The sequence below is a fragment of the Ovis aries genome, chromosome 4 (assembly GCF_016772045.2).
Source record: "Ovis aries strain OAR_USU_Benz2616 breed Rambouillet chromosome 4, ARS-UI_Ramb_v3.0, whole genome shotgun sequence".
NCBI lineage: Eukaryota > Metazoa > Chordata > Mammalia > Artiodactyla > Bovidae > Ovis > Ovis aries.
This window is the reverse complement of record NC_056057.1, coordinates 97,143,656-97,156,186: the sequence shown is the minus strand read 5'-3', so window position 1 is coordinate 97,156,186 and position 12,531 is coordinate 97,143,656. Positions and strand designations below refer to the sequence as shown.

The following is a 12,531-nucleotide window of genomic DNA, read 5'->3' as shown; positions in this document are numbered from 1 at the left end:
TGAGAGCATAGAGGCAGGGAGCCCCGGGGTACTGTGTGACCCCAAAGAGAGAGAGACGATGTTGTCTTTCTAGGACCCAGTTCTAGAACTTTGTGAAATTCAACCATTCTTATGGGTCTTGAATTCTGTAAAATATTCTCGACTCCTTTGAATAAAGTCCTTTTAATTTAAGGCTGTGGGAGGCGGATTGTGGACAGGGCACCGGTGAGCAAGAGACACTGCACAGTCCTGGGAAGAGGTGGGCTGCCCTGCCCCCTGGTCTACAGTGCCCACGACACGGGTGATCGCAGACGGACTCATGGCCTTCATCATCACGGGAAGGAAGTCAGAGGACAACGGGCAACAGGATCGGATTAGGGACCGAGGGGCTGAGTTCACCAGAAGGTCTTCACACTTCCTCATCAGCTTTTTACAAAGATAAAAATCTCTGAAGCACTTGCAGTTTCTCTAGAGAAAGACGTGAGATAAATACAAGTTATCGTTCACAAAAGGGTCTTTCTTCTTTATTATAAAGCCATCAGAAAGGAATTGCTTTTCCAAGCCACAAGAGAGCTGCAGCCGTATCTCAACAGGTAACCTTGAAAATCAGACACAATAACTGTCCCTTTGCTGAGTTTTTCTTCCCTAACCCACCATCCCTCCAAAAGCACACTTCTCCATTAATACGTTTTTCCTGTAATGAGACTGATAACACCTCCTCCTCTGCACAGAGTCATGGCTGCCAGCGGGGCTGGACCCTGCCCAGCCGTCAGCTCAGCACCCATCACTGCCTGACCCACGCTGCTGCTGGCTTCTGGGGGAAGCACGCGAGGCAGAGAAAGGGAGCATTCTCATCTGTCCTTTCACAAAGACCCGCCTCCCGAGCTAAAGTTTACCTATAGCAGCTTAAGGAATTCTGCTTTTAAAACCAGAAAGGAAAAGCCCTTCCTGTGTTACATCATTTCTTCACAATTCTTTCTGTGGGGACAGGATGTTGGTGTCAATAAAACTGTACTTAAATATTTCAAATCTACATTGTCAAACTGTAGACCTATAGATGGACACAGGTGGAGAAGAAGGGAACATCTGGTATGGGGCAGATGAGGGTGTCTAAGAGGAAGGCACTGGGTACGTGGGCTTCATAGAAGCTGAGGCCAAAGTTTGAGGAAGGGAAGGATGAAGAGCCCAGCAAGCATGTTCTTGGAACTCAAGGATGCTGAGGGAAAATTCCACCCTGGGGGCTGCTACAGCAAGAAGCTATCCCCTCAGGACATGTTCTCTGACTGTGGACTTCCTCTCCAGGAGAACTTCCAAATAATTCTGTGGCATCTGTTGGGCAGCCATGAAATTAAAAGATACTTGCTCCTTGGAAGAAAAGCTATGACAAACCTAGACAGCATATTAAAAAGGAGAGATACCACTTTGCCAACAAAGGTCCGTCGAGTCAAAGCTATGATTTTTCCAGTTGTCATATACAGATGTTAGAGTTGAACCATAAAGAAGGCTGAGTGCCCCAAAATTGATGCTTTTGAACTGTGGTGCTAGAGAAGACTCTTGAGAGTTCCTTGGACCCCAAGGCGATCCAACCAGTCCACCCTAAAGGAAATCAGTCCTGAATATTCATTGGAAGGACTGATGCTGAAGCTGAAGCTCCAATACTTTGGCCACCTGATGCAAAGAGCTGACTCATTTGAAAAGACCCTAATGCTGGGGAAGATTGAAGGTGGGAGGAGAAGGGGATGACAGAGGGTGAGATGGTTGGATGCCATCACTGGCTCAATGGATATGAGTTTGAGCAAGCTCTGAGAGATAGTAAAGGACAGGGAAGCCTGGTGTGCTGTAGTCCATGGGGTCACAAAGAGTCAGACATGACTGAGCAACTGAACAACAGATCTATTGGGAAATACACGATTTTAAGGAGTCCTGGTTCGTGGAGACCTGCTGAGAGGCCCTCCCTGTGAAATGGCTTCAGGAAGTAGCTGGACCACCTGAATGGTCTCCAACCTCTGAGCCTCATCACGCCAGCAGTGAGACTGAGATGTAACAGTCTCCCATGTCTGATCTCTCATCCCAGGGACATTCCAGAAGACCGAGATAATCTTAGGATATTCCTCTGGTCCACACCATCACATGGGGAACCAACCATAGGGGCTTGGTGTCCACAGGCACAGGCTCAGATTTATCGCCATTTGGAGTTGAAAAGGCCACCAGATTCTCTGAATGCAGCCCTCTACATACCCTATATATAATAGCACAGGCTGAAACATTTGGCTGTAACCTATTGTTCTCCACAACGTTTGCATTTTATACAGTTAGGCTGCCACTGTTAGAACCTAATTTCTGTCTAGCTGGCCCCATGGGAGACATGCCACTGCCTAACTTGAACTTGCCCACCATGCTGGAGGAAGTTTGGCCTAAACAAGTTCTCCAGAAGGGCTCCTTGGGTCACATCACCTCTTACAATTTGTTTTGAAGTGAGTCTGGGTTCTGTGCTTCAAAAACAGCATTATTTAGGAGACCATCTACCTATCTGTTACCTACTGTTTCCAAATTACCCCCCAACTTAGCAGCTTTAAACAGTATCTCACAGTTTGTGTGGGTCAATAATCCAGGCATGGCTTTGCTGGGTGTTTCTGCCTCAAGGTGTCCACAGGCTACAGTCGGGGTATCACCAGGGTTGCAGCATCTCAGGGCTCAGCCAGGGAGTGTGCCCTGCTTCCCAAGTTGACTCATGTGGTTGTTGGCTAGACTCTTTCCTTGAGACTGTTGGACTGAGTTCCTGGTTGGCTATTGGCCAGAAGCCTCCCCTAGTTTCTGGCCCCAGGGGCCCCTCCAGAGAGCTGCTTACAACACAGCATTGTTTCCGTCAGAGTGAGCAAATGACAGCCTTAAAGAAAATTCAGGAGCTGGAAACCACAGCCTTTGGTGACTTGACTCAGAAGTGACACCCCATTAGCTGTGTTGCAATCTGTTCACTAGAAGCAACTTGGTGGTCCAGTGGCTAAGACTCCACACTCCCAATGCAGGGGGCCCAGGTTCAATCCCTGATCAAGAAACTAGATCCCACATGCCACAACTGAGAATTCATATGCCACAACTTAAAAAAAGATCTTGCATGCCACAACTAAACCTTGATGCTGTCAAATAAATAAATAAAACTTTTTTAAAAAGCAAATAGAAGAAGTAAAGGGCTAAGCGCTCCCATGCTCTAAGGGAGGGGATTCAGAAGGACATGAATCCAGCAGATGGAGGTCATTTGAGGGCCACAGTGGAGGGGGCTTACCACGGACCACCTTACCTAATATTGTCTTCATTTACATGTCTCTGCTATGGTGATTGTCCAAAGTAAGAAAAAACAAAAACTCTTTAATCAGATTCTGTCTGTCTTTACAGTAGTCAACCGCCCCCACTAAGCTTGTGCTCAAGGGGTAGGTAGGCCCCAGTGGCCATGTCTGTATATTTGACCTCCCTTCACACCACATCTGCTGGGAAATCTAACCAAAGATGGGCCAATCATATTCCTCTCCAGGGAATGAATCAACTAGGAAAGCGGTCCCCAACCTTTTCGGTCCCAGGAACCTGTTCCATGGGAGAAAATACTTCCATGGACAGTGAAGGGGGGTGGTTTCAGGATGATTCAGCTGCATCACACTTGTTGGGCACTTTTTTTCTAATACTGTTACATCAGCTCCACCTCAGATCACCAGGCATTAGGTCCCAGGGGTTGGGGACCCCTAATTTAGGATACAAAACAAAGTTAAATTGAATGGTCAAGCAGAAGCAAGGCCAGAGCCAGAGGACAAACCGAACAAAGCCGCCCTCAGACTGCAATTACCAGAGGATGGGAGCCAGGCGTGAGCAGAAGGAGCTGGCCTGCAGGAGAGAGGCCAGAAAGACTTGCGTGCAGATGGGCAAGGACGAGAGGTCGTGAGGCCCAGCAGAGACAGAAGCAGGAAGCCTGGCCTCCTTTCACCCTTACCTGTTTATTCCATCTCTGCAGGGCGCCCTCCCACCCTCCACTGGGTCAGCCTGAGTGGACTTTGTTTCTGAGCCATCAAAGTCTGCTTCAGCCAAGTCCTTCCAAGTCTGTTTCTTCTTCTGGAAAATAATTAATATAATCAGTTCAATCTCACCCCAGAAATTGACCTTTGAGATGGCAAACTGTGTGCAGAGCAAGGCACATTTTTTTTCAAAGCACAGGTGCTATTCAATGCATTTCTGCAGGCCTGTATTGAGATGGGGTTATCATCTGGTGGCTCAGATGATAAAAGAATCTATCTGCCTGCAATGCAAGAGACCTGGGTTCAATCCCTGGGTCAGGAAGATCCCCTAGAGAAGGGAATGGCTACCCACTCCAGTAGTCTTGCCTGGAGAATTTCATGGACAGAGGAGCCTGGCAGGCTACAGTCCACGGGGTCACAAAGGGTCAGACGTGACTGAGTGACTAACACTTTCACTTTCAGAGTTATCTAAGCGAACTAAGAGGGAAATGAAATTATGGAAATGGGAATTTGACTTCTCCAGCAAACTGCACAGAGGCTGCTAAACTAGAACTAGAGGGACTTCCCCGGTGGTCCAGTGGCTAAGACTCTGGGCTCCCAGTGCAGGAGTCCAGGTTCAATCCCTGGTCGGGGAACTAGATCCCACATGTTATAGCAAAAACTGCCACATGCTGACAAGTAAGGATCTCACATGCAAAATAACAAACATCTTACATATTTCCTCCTAGTCTTTTTTCATACATATATGAAGTGTGTGTGTGTATATACATATACACACACACATACACTGGCACAGCTTAATTTAATTAATCAATCAAATTTTAAAAACTAGAACTAGAGAGCCGATGCACTTAGCCCTTCACACCCAGAGTACCATATCGTGTAAATGTGTGCCACACACTCACACAAATATGCATTCGTGAGCTCTCACACATAAGTGGCCACACCATACTTTACAAACTAGGAAATGATTCCCAAGTATATAGCAACTTCTCTTCACTTCTTGCAATCTATCACAAGACATGTGTACCCCTTGAGTCAGCTCCCTTATGGATTCACCTTCCAGAGCACATTTTCGAAGCATTCAACAGTCTGTCAATAGAGAAACCCACTCATAGAGTAGTTTACAGGACTCCCCCAGGCCATGCACGTAAATATTGCACACAGCGAGTTCATACCGCCAACTCACTGTGGAAACCCAGAAGAATAAGATTTTACACATTCTCTTCCCAAAGGAAATCAGACTGAAAACACAGAGTGTTAGAAGCTGGTATGGTACTGTACCCTCTACATCGATGTAGCCTGAAAAAAATTCTGTTACATTTTTCATACAAATCATGATTCTTTTTAAATTATAAAACTAATATGTGCTCACCATGAGGAATCTCAAAATTCTAAAAGGTACAGAAGAGAAAATAACGGTGTTTATAAATGCAACCACCAAGAGACAACTAAGGCTTGTTTTTTATGTATTTCCTTCTAGTCTTTTTTCATACATATGTGGAAGTATTTATATACATATATATTTGAATAATGTTTTTTCTACCTAGTATTATATAGCATGAGAAGTATGGGGAGAAACGCTAGCTTTCCAGATGGCGCTACTGGTAAAGGACACGCCTGCCAATGCAAGAGACGTAAGAGATGCCAGTTCCATCCCTAGGTCAAGAAGATCAGCTGGAGAAAGAAATCCGCTCCAGTATTCTTGCCTGGAGAATCCCATGGACAAAGGAACCTGGCAGGCTACAGTTCATAGGGTCACAAAGAGTGGAACACGGCTGAAGTGACTTAGCATGCATGCATGCATATATTCTAAACAGGTGAGCTTCACGGTATGTAAACTACAGGCCAATAAAGCTGCTTTTTAAAAAATCATAATGAGTTACCACTATATATCTTTTAGAATGGGTAGTATTAAAAACAAAAAATAAATGGTTTTTTTAAACCCTGAAAATTCCAAATACTAGTAAGGATGTGGAACAATGAGAATCTTGGTGGGAACACAAAATGGTGCAGCCAGTTTAGAAAAGGATTTGACAGTTTCTTACAATGTTAAACGTGTGCTTCCTGTAGTACCTGACAAGCCTACTCCTAGGTATTTACCCAGAAGAAATGACACAAAGCGGCCACACAAAAACCTGCACACAAATGTTCATAACAGCTTCATTCATATTAACCCCAAACTGGCAAGAACAGGAAAGTTCATCAACAGGACAAGAGATAAACAAATTGGAATGCTTATTCAGTAGAATACTTTGTAGCAACATAAAAGAATTACCAATAGCAGCAACAGCAGACTTGAATCTCAAAACCATTATGCTGCCTGAAAGAAGCTCTACAGATAAGACTGTATTGTTCCATTTATATGAAATCCTAGAAAAAGGAAATCGAATCTATCACAACAGAAAAAAGATCAATGACCACCTGGACCTGAGGTGGGGGGTGGGGGGGAAAGCAATGGAAGGAAAAGAAGCATGAGGACATTGGGGGAGTACTGGAAATATTGATTGTGGTTGCGGTTACACAATGTACACGTTTTTCTAAGCTCATCATATTGTATACTTAAAATTGTTAAATTTTACCTTTTCAATGAGCCTTATTTTTTTGCAAAAAGAGAAAACTCATCAAACCATACACTTAAAGTAGGTGCACTCTTTCTCTATGTAAATTGTGACTCAAGTTGAGCTTTTAAAATGGAAATATATATATATTGTACTGTGCACATTTTTGTGGGCCATTAAATACTTTTCAAAAGTACCTTAGTTTGAGTATTATGTAGCTGTACTATTCAGTGTTAGAGACGTGCTACAACTTAATTAGCCAGTCCATGGTAGCTGGATATTTAAGTTTTGCTTTGTTTTGTTTTTTGCTACTGAAAACATTGCAACAAACATCTGTGTGCAGGAAACTTTGTGTTTTCGATTCCTAGAGAAGCAACTGTTGGGTCAAAGAGTAGGGGTATTTTCAATACATTTGGAAGAACGTCTTCTTAAATCTGATTCCCTTAACTGTGGGGGTAGGAAGTCACAGTGATTGAAGGAGGGTGGTCACTTTTTCCACAGCTCCTCTGTTAGTAAAGAGAAGTTTATATGAATTCCCACTGAAAGGAGCAAAGGACTAAAGAAGTCATGGGTCCTTGTCCTGGTCCAGTCACTTGATGTGTAACCTTGAGTCACTTTCCCTCTTTAAATACTGTTTAATCTTCAAAATGAGAGTAGTGACTTATGGTAGGTAAATATTTTCTGCACAGAGAAAAATAGGCACTAATCATAAAATAAACAATAGATAATTGAAAATAAAAACCATAAAATAAACAATAGATAATTGAAAATAAAAACCTGTGTTCGTTAAAAGACATTGTTAAGAAAGAAGACAAATCACAGACTGAAAGAAGGTAATCATAAAACATGTATTCAACTATGGACTTGTATCCAGAATTCCTAAAAATAAGAAGAAAACAAGCAATAAAGCAGACAAAAGATATGAACATTCACTTCATACACACACACACACACAGAGATAAATATTCAAATCGCCATCATGCAGACAAAAATGCGCTCAATACTGTTAGTCATACAGGAAAGCAAACTAACAGTACACAAGATACCACTATACATCTAACAAAATGGATAAAATAAATAAGACTGACAATGTTTGTGAGAAGGTGGAGCAACAAGCACTCTTTTCCATTGCCAGAGGAAGTGTAAAATGGAACAGTCACTTTGGGAAATCAGAAGTATCTGTTAAAATGCAATGGACTTGGACTCAGCAATCCTAACCCTAGGGACATATATACTCTAGGAAAAAAAAAAAAATCAGTAAATAGTATATCATTAAAAGGTGCATACAAGAAATTTCATAGCAGTTTTATTCCTAATAGCCAAAAATTTGAGAAACTCATATGTGTACCAATAGGATAACAAATCAGTTGTGCTTAATGCATGGGTAAAGCTCTCAGACACAAAGTCAATGAAAAGAAGCGAGACTCCAAGGGACACATACTGACAGGTAAGATTTGTATAAAGTTCAACAGGCAAAACTAACCTCTGGTGGTAAAGTCAGAACAGTGGTTACTTCTGGTATGGATGTTGATGGCAGGGACTAAGAAGGGGTGTGAGGAAAGAAGCTTCTGGGGTCAGCTCATGCTCTGTGTCCTGCTCCTGGTGGTTGTTACAAAGGTGGAAACACGAAAAACTTCACTGAGCTATCTATCTAAGGTGTGTGCACTTCCCTATAAGCATGTTATAAGCTCCAGGTGCTTCCCAGGTGCTTCAGCAGTAAAGAATTCGCCTGCCAATGCAGGAAATGCAAGAAATGTGGGTTCAGCCTCTTTTTCAGTTTTCTCAAAGCTGCCGGTTCCGTCTGCTGCTGACCGAGAACTAGAGAAGACACAGGGCCGCCACCACCCCAGAAAACCCTGTTAGAGGCTATGCTTCTGTGAACGAAAAGAAGGGACAGTGGTGAGCATATCGTGTATGAAGGCCTGGCCTGAAGCCCTTCGTATATGAAGACCTGGCCTCCACCACAGCAGAGTGCAGTACCTTTCCAATTGATTTAACCAAGACATGGCTCCAGATTCAAGGCCAGAAGAATGATGCAAACTTTAAAGAAATCAGGTATGAAGGAATGTTGCATGCATTAGTGAGGATGGGCAGAGAGAAAGGCCTGAAAGCGCTGTATTCGGGGATTGCCCCAGCGATGTTACACCAGGCTTCCTATGGCACCATCAAGATAAGGCACCTATCAGAGCTTGAAGCGGTTATTTGTTGAGCATCCAGAAGATGAAACCCTTCTGATAAATGTGGTCTGTGGGGTTCTCTGGAGTCATATCCTTAAGCATTGCTAATCCAACGGATGTTTTGAAGATATGGATGCAAGCTTAAAGCAGCACCCTGCAAGGAAGAAAGACAGGCAACTTCATTAACATTTACCAGCAAGAGGGAAAGAGAGGACTGTGGAAGTGCGTATCCCTTACCACTCAAAGGGCAGCTATTGTGGGCGTCGTGGAGCTGCTGGTCTACGACCTCACCAAGAAGCATCTGATTCTCTCAGGCCTGATGGGAGACACCGTGTATACCCATTTCCTCTCAGGCTTCACCTGTGGACTGGCGGGAGCCCTGGCCTCAAACCCTGTCAATGTGGTGAGAACATGTACAATGAATCAGAGTCCTCTGCGATGACAGATGCCCTGGCTACAAAGATACCCTGGACTGCTTGTTATAGACATGGAAGAATGAAGAGGGTTTTGCTCTATATAAACGGTTTTGGCTAAATTGGTTGGGAGTTGGTCCTTGGAATCTTATTTTCTTTGTGACATATGAGCAGTTGAAGAAACTGGATTTGTGACAAGTCAAGACTGCATGAGACATCTACTGAAAATGCTCACTTCTGAAATAGTGAAGCTTCCTGTCTTTCCCACTGCTTCTCACTGCTTGGCCCACCACAGATTGAGGTGTGAGCAACAGGTGAGGACAGGGTTAGCTCAGATCACTGTGTCCTGGCATCAGACGCTCTGCACCAAACGTTTAACTGTAACATGCAGACACTAGCCCTTACCATTCAAGTGCCCTTCGACATCAAAGATAACAGGAAATGCATGTTTCTTGTTAAAGAAAAATTGCCTGGAGATCAGGAACTGTGGACCGTTTCCTTCAGGAGAAGAGTAACTCCTGGTGCGTCTCAGTTCATAGCCAAGACTCCCAGACTGTTCTAAAGAAGCTCTTTGGAACCATGGAATAGAACCTGAGACGGTGTTACTGTTCCTGAGCTTTTGGGGGAGCTTTGGCCTCGTGTCCACTGAAGAAATTCACACATGGATACCTGGTATATCCCAGGTATAAACAGGGCAGGATAGAGATACCTGGAACATTGCACTGCTTTGTAATTTCCTATTTTGGCAGGATTCTTTCACTTTATAATAAGTGACTTTTAAGCCTTTGAACACTCGACCTTTGTGAGGACTTGTTACAAAGTATTACTATCTAAACTTATGATGATGTGAGAGGTTGGCTTGGAAGGTAGCAGTCTGTGTTGTAGGGGGTGTGTTTAAGCAATTTGAGTTCTGTCCTAGGTACTGGTAGTACTGAGTTAGCCAAAAAGTTTGTTCAAGTTGTAGGAGCTTAGGAAAATTCCGAACAAACTCTTTGGCCAAGTCAATAATTTGCTCTGTGATACTAACAAAGTTTCTATCTCCCAATCTGTAAAATGGGGATAATGACATCTATTGATACTGAGTGTCAGGTGAGGAAAACAGTAGCTCCTACTGCTAGACTTGTAGGATAAGTGTCTTTACATCATGGTGTCGTACAGCCGTAATTCCAGAATAAATAGATCCTGTGTATAAAGAGTCATTTTATCACGGACTTCTCTCAAGCGAGGTCCTGTGATAAAACTGTTGTGAAAGAAAGAGGCTAACGTTCTGGTTCCCTTAGTGAAATGTGGCAAATGAATCAAAGAGTTGATTTTTCCAGATTTCCTGGGTTTTACTTTAGTTCTGGTCACGTTTGTTAAAATATTTCCTGTCTTGGACTTCCTTATCAGTTTAGATGGAAAATACTTGCTTGAAATTTGAAAAGCAATATTTTTGTATACCTAGAGTCTGATAAGAGGTATAAAATAGCTTCTTTCTTGTCTTTCAAAGACAGGATATCATTCTTCTTTCTCATCTTCATCTTACTCTTGCAGAATAGAAAGTGACTCTGAGAGAGTCCCAGGACCTTTATACTTCTAGAAGACATCCCTAGGAAAGGAAATATATTTAACATTCACTTGGGTAACTTTGGCTCTAGCCTTAGAGTGTGCTCAGTCACTCAGTCATGTCCAACTCTTAGCTGCCCTATGGACTGTAGCCCACCAGGCTCCTCGGTCTATGGGATTCCCCAGGCAAGAATACTGGAGTAGGCTGCCATTTCCTTCTCCAGGGGATTTCCCTGACCCAGGATTTGAACCCATGTCTCTTGTGTCTCCTGCTTTAGCAGGCAGATTCTTGACCACTGAGCCAGCGGGGAAGCCCTATGAGAGTAAATTAAATACCTGCTCACTGGGGCTCCAGGACAGTCACCTTTGTGGGGTACGCATGTTCCCAGTCTGTCCAGCCCCTGGACTGCTTCCTCCTTTGAAGCAAAATAGAAGGCACACAGATTTTTCTTGGGGATTGGGCAATTTTCCTCCCGGTCTCCCTCACCTTGCCTTCTTTATTAATGCTGACTTTGAAAATAAGATTTTGTGAAGCAGGATTTCCATTCTGAAAAAAAGAGCTAAGGCAGGAACAGAGGAGGTCAGAGGTGTTGATTGCTTCAAGACTCAGATGGAGTCTAGTTCTCACTGAGCAGTTCCAGATGTGACACTAGAGAGCTGAGCCCCTTCAGGCCTCGTTCCTCATACTGAACCATATCTTTAGAGAGGAGACTTCTCTTCTTACCAGAACATTCCATTGATGTAAGGGCTTTCTACAGAAAGACTTTCACTTTTGAGTTCCTTGAGTGTAAAGGATGACTTTTCATGAGCCACTCTTTGTTTTTCTCCCCTTAATGTAGAAAATGTTGTAAGTGTACATATAATTCCTAAAACAGTAGAAGCGAGCTCATTTTGAAGACCATGAAAAGATTGAATGTCATGCAATATTCATTATATAAGTTTATTCAAATATGTACATGTTCATACCAGGAAGAAAAGAAAACCAAACCTCCTTGTAAAAGGTTAGCATATTTTTAAGACAAAAATGTTGTTTCTCTTCAGTGCAGACTTATTAAATACCTTATAGAACAAGTCTTAACCTGTTTTAATTTTTTTTTTTTCTGTTTCCTGAAAGAGTAATGCAGTTGTTGAAGCTTCTAACCAAGAAAGAATTTGAAGGACTGGGAGACTTGGTCCCTTTGTCTTCAGGGCTGTGACTCTAAGTTCCCTCCCCCCACCCCCTTGGGTATTGTTAAATGTAGCAAAGGGATTTTTAGCTTTTATAACCCAAATGAAGAAAGTGGATTTTTTTGTTTGCTTGTGGATTTGTGTAATCATTGATGGCTAAGTATTGGCTGATTGTGATATAAAGAATGGCTTCTGTTTTCTGTATTTATTCATGGACTAGAAATAGTATATGTTATTACATAAAAACTATAAAAGTTTTCATAAGCCTTTATATTTGGAGCTCTTTATTTAAACATTGCTGGAAAATGTGGCATAAACCTTGTTTCATTATTTAATAAACTGTAGTAATATATAATCGGAGAAGGCAATGGCACCCCACTCCAGTACTCTTGCCTGGAAAATCCCATGGACAGAGGAGCCTGGAAGGCTGCAGTCCATGGGGTCGTGAAGAGTCGGACACGACTGAGTGACTTCCCTTTCACTTTCATGCATTGGAGAAGGAAATGGCAACCCACTCCAGTGTTCTTGCCTGGAGAATCCCAGGGCCGGGGGAGCCTGGTGGGCTGCCGTCTATGGGGTCACACAGAGTCGGACACGACTGAAGTGACTTAGCAGCAGCAGCAGCAGTAATATATAATAACAACAAAAAAAAGGAAATGCAGGCTTGATCCCTGGGTTGGGAAGATCC

At 43.1% G+C, this 12,531-nt stretch overlaps 1 pseudogene; it reads left to right on the top strand.

The window, feature by feature from the left end:
• Positions 1–8,591: 8,591 nt before the first annotated feature.
• Positions 8,592–9,326, top strand: LOC106991116 (kidney mitochondrial carrier protein 1-like; annotated as a pseudogene).
• The last annotated feature ends 3,205 nt before the right edge of the window (positions 9,327–12,531 follow it).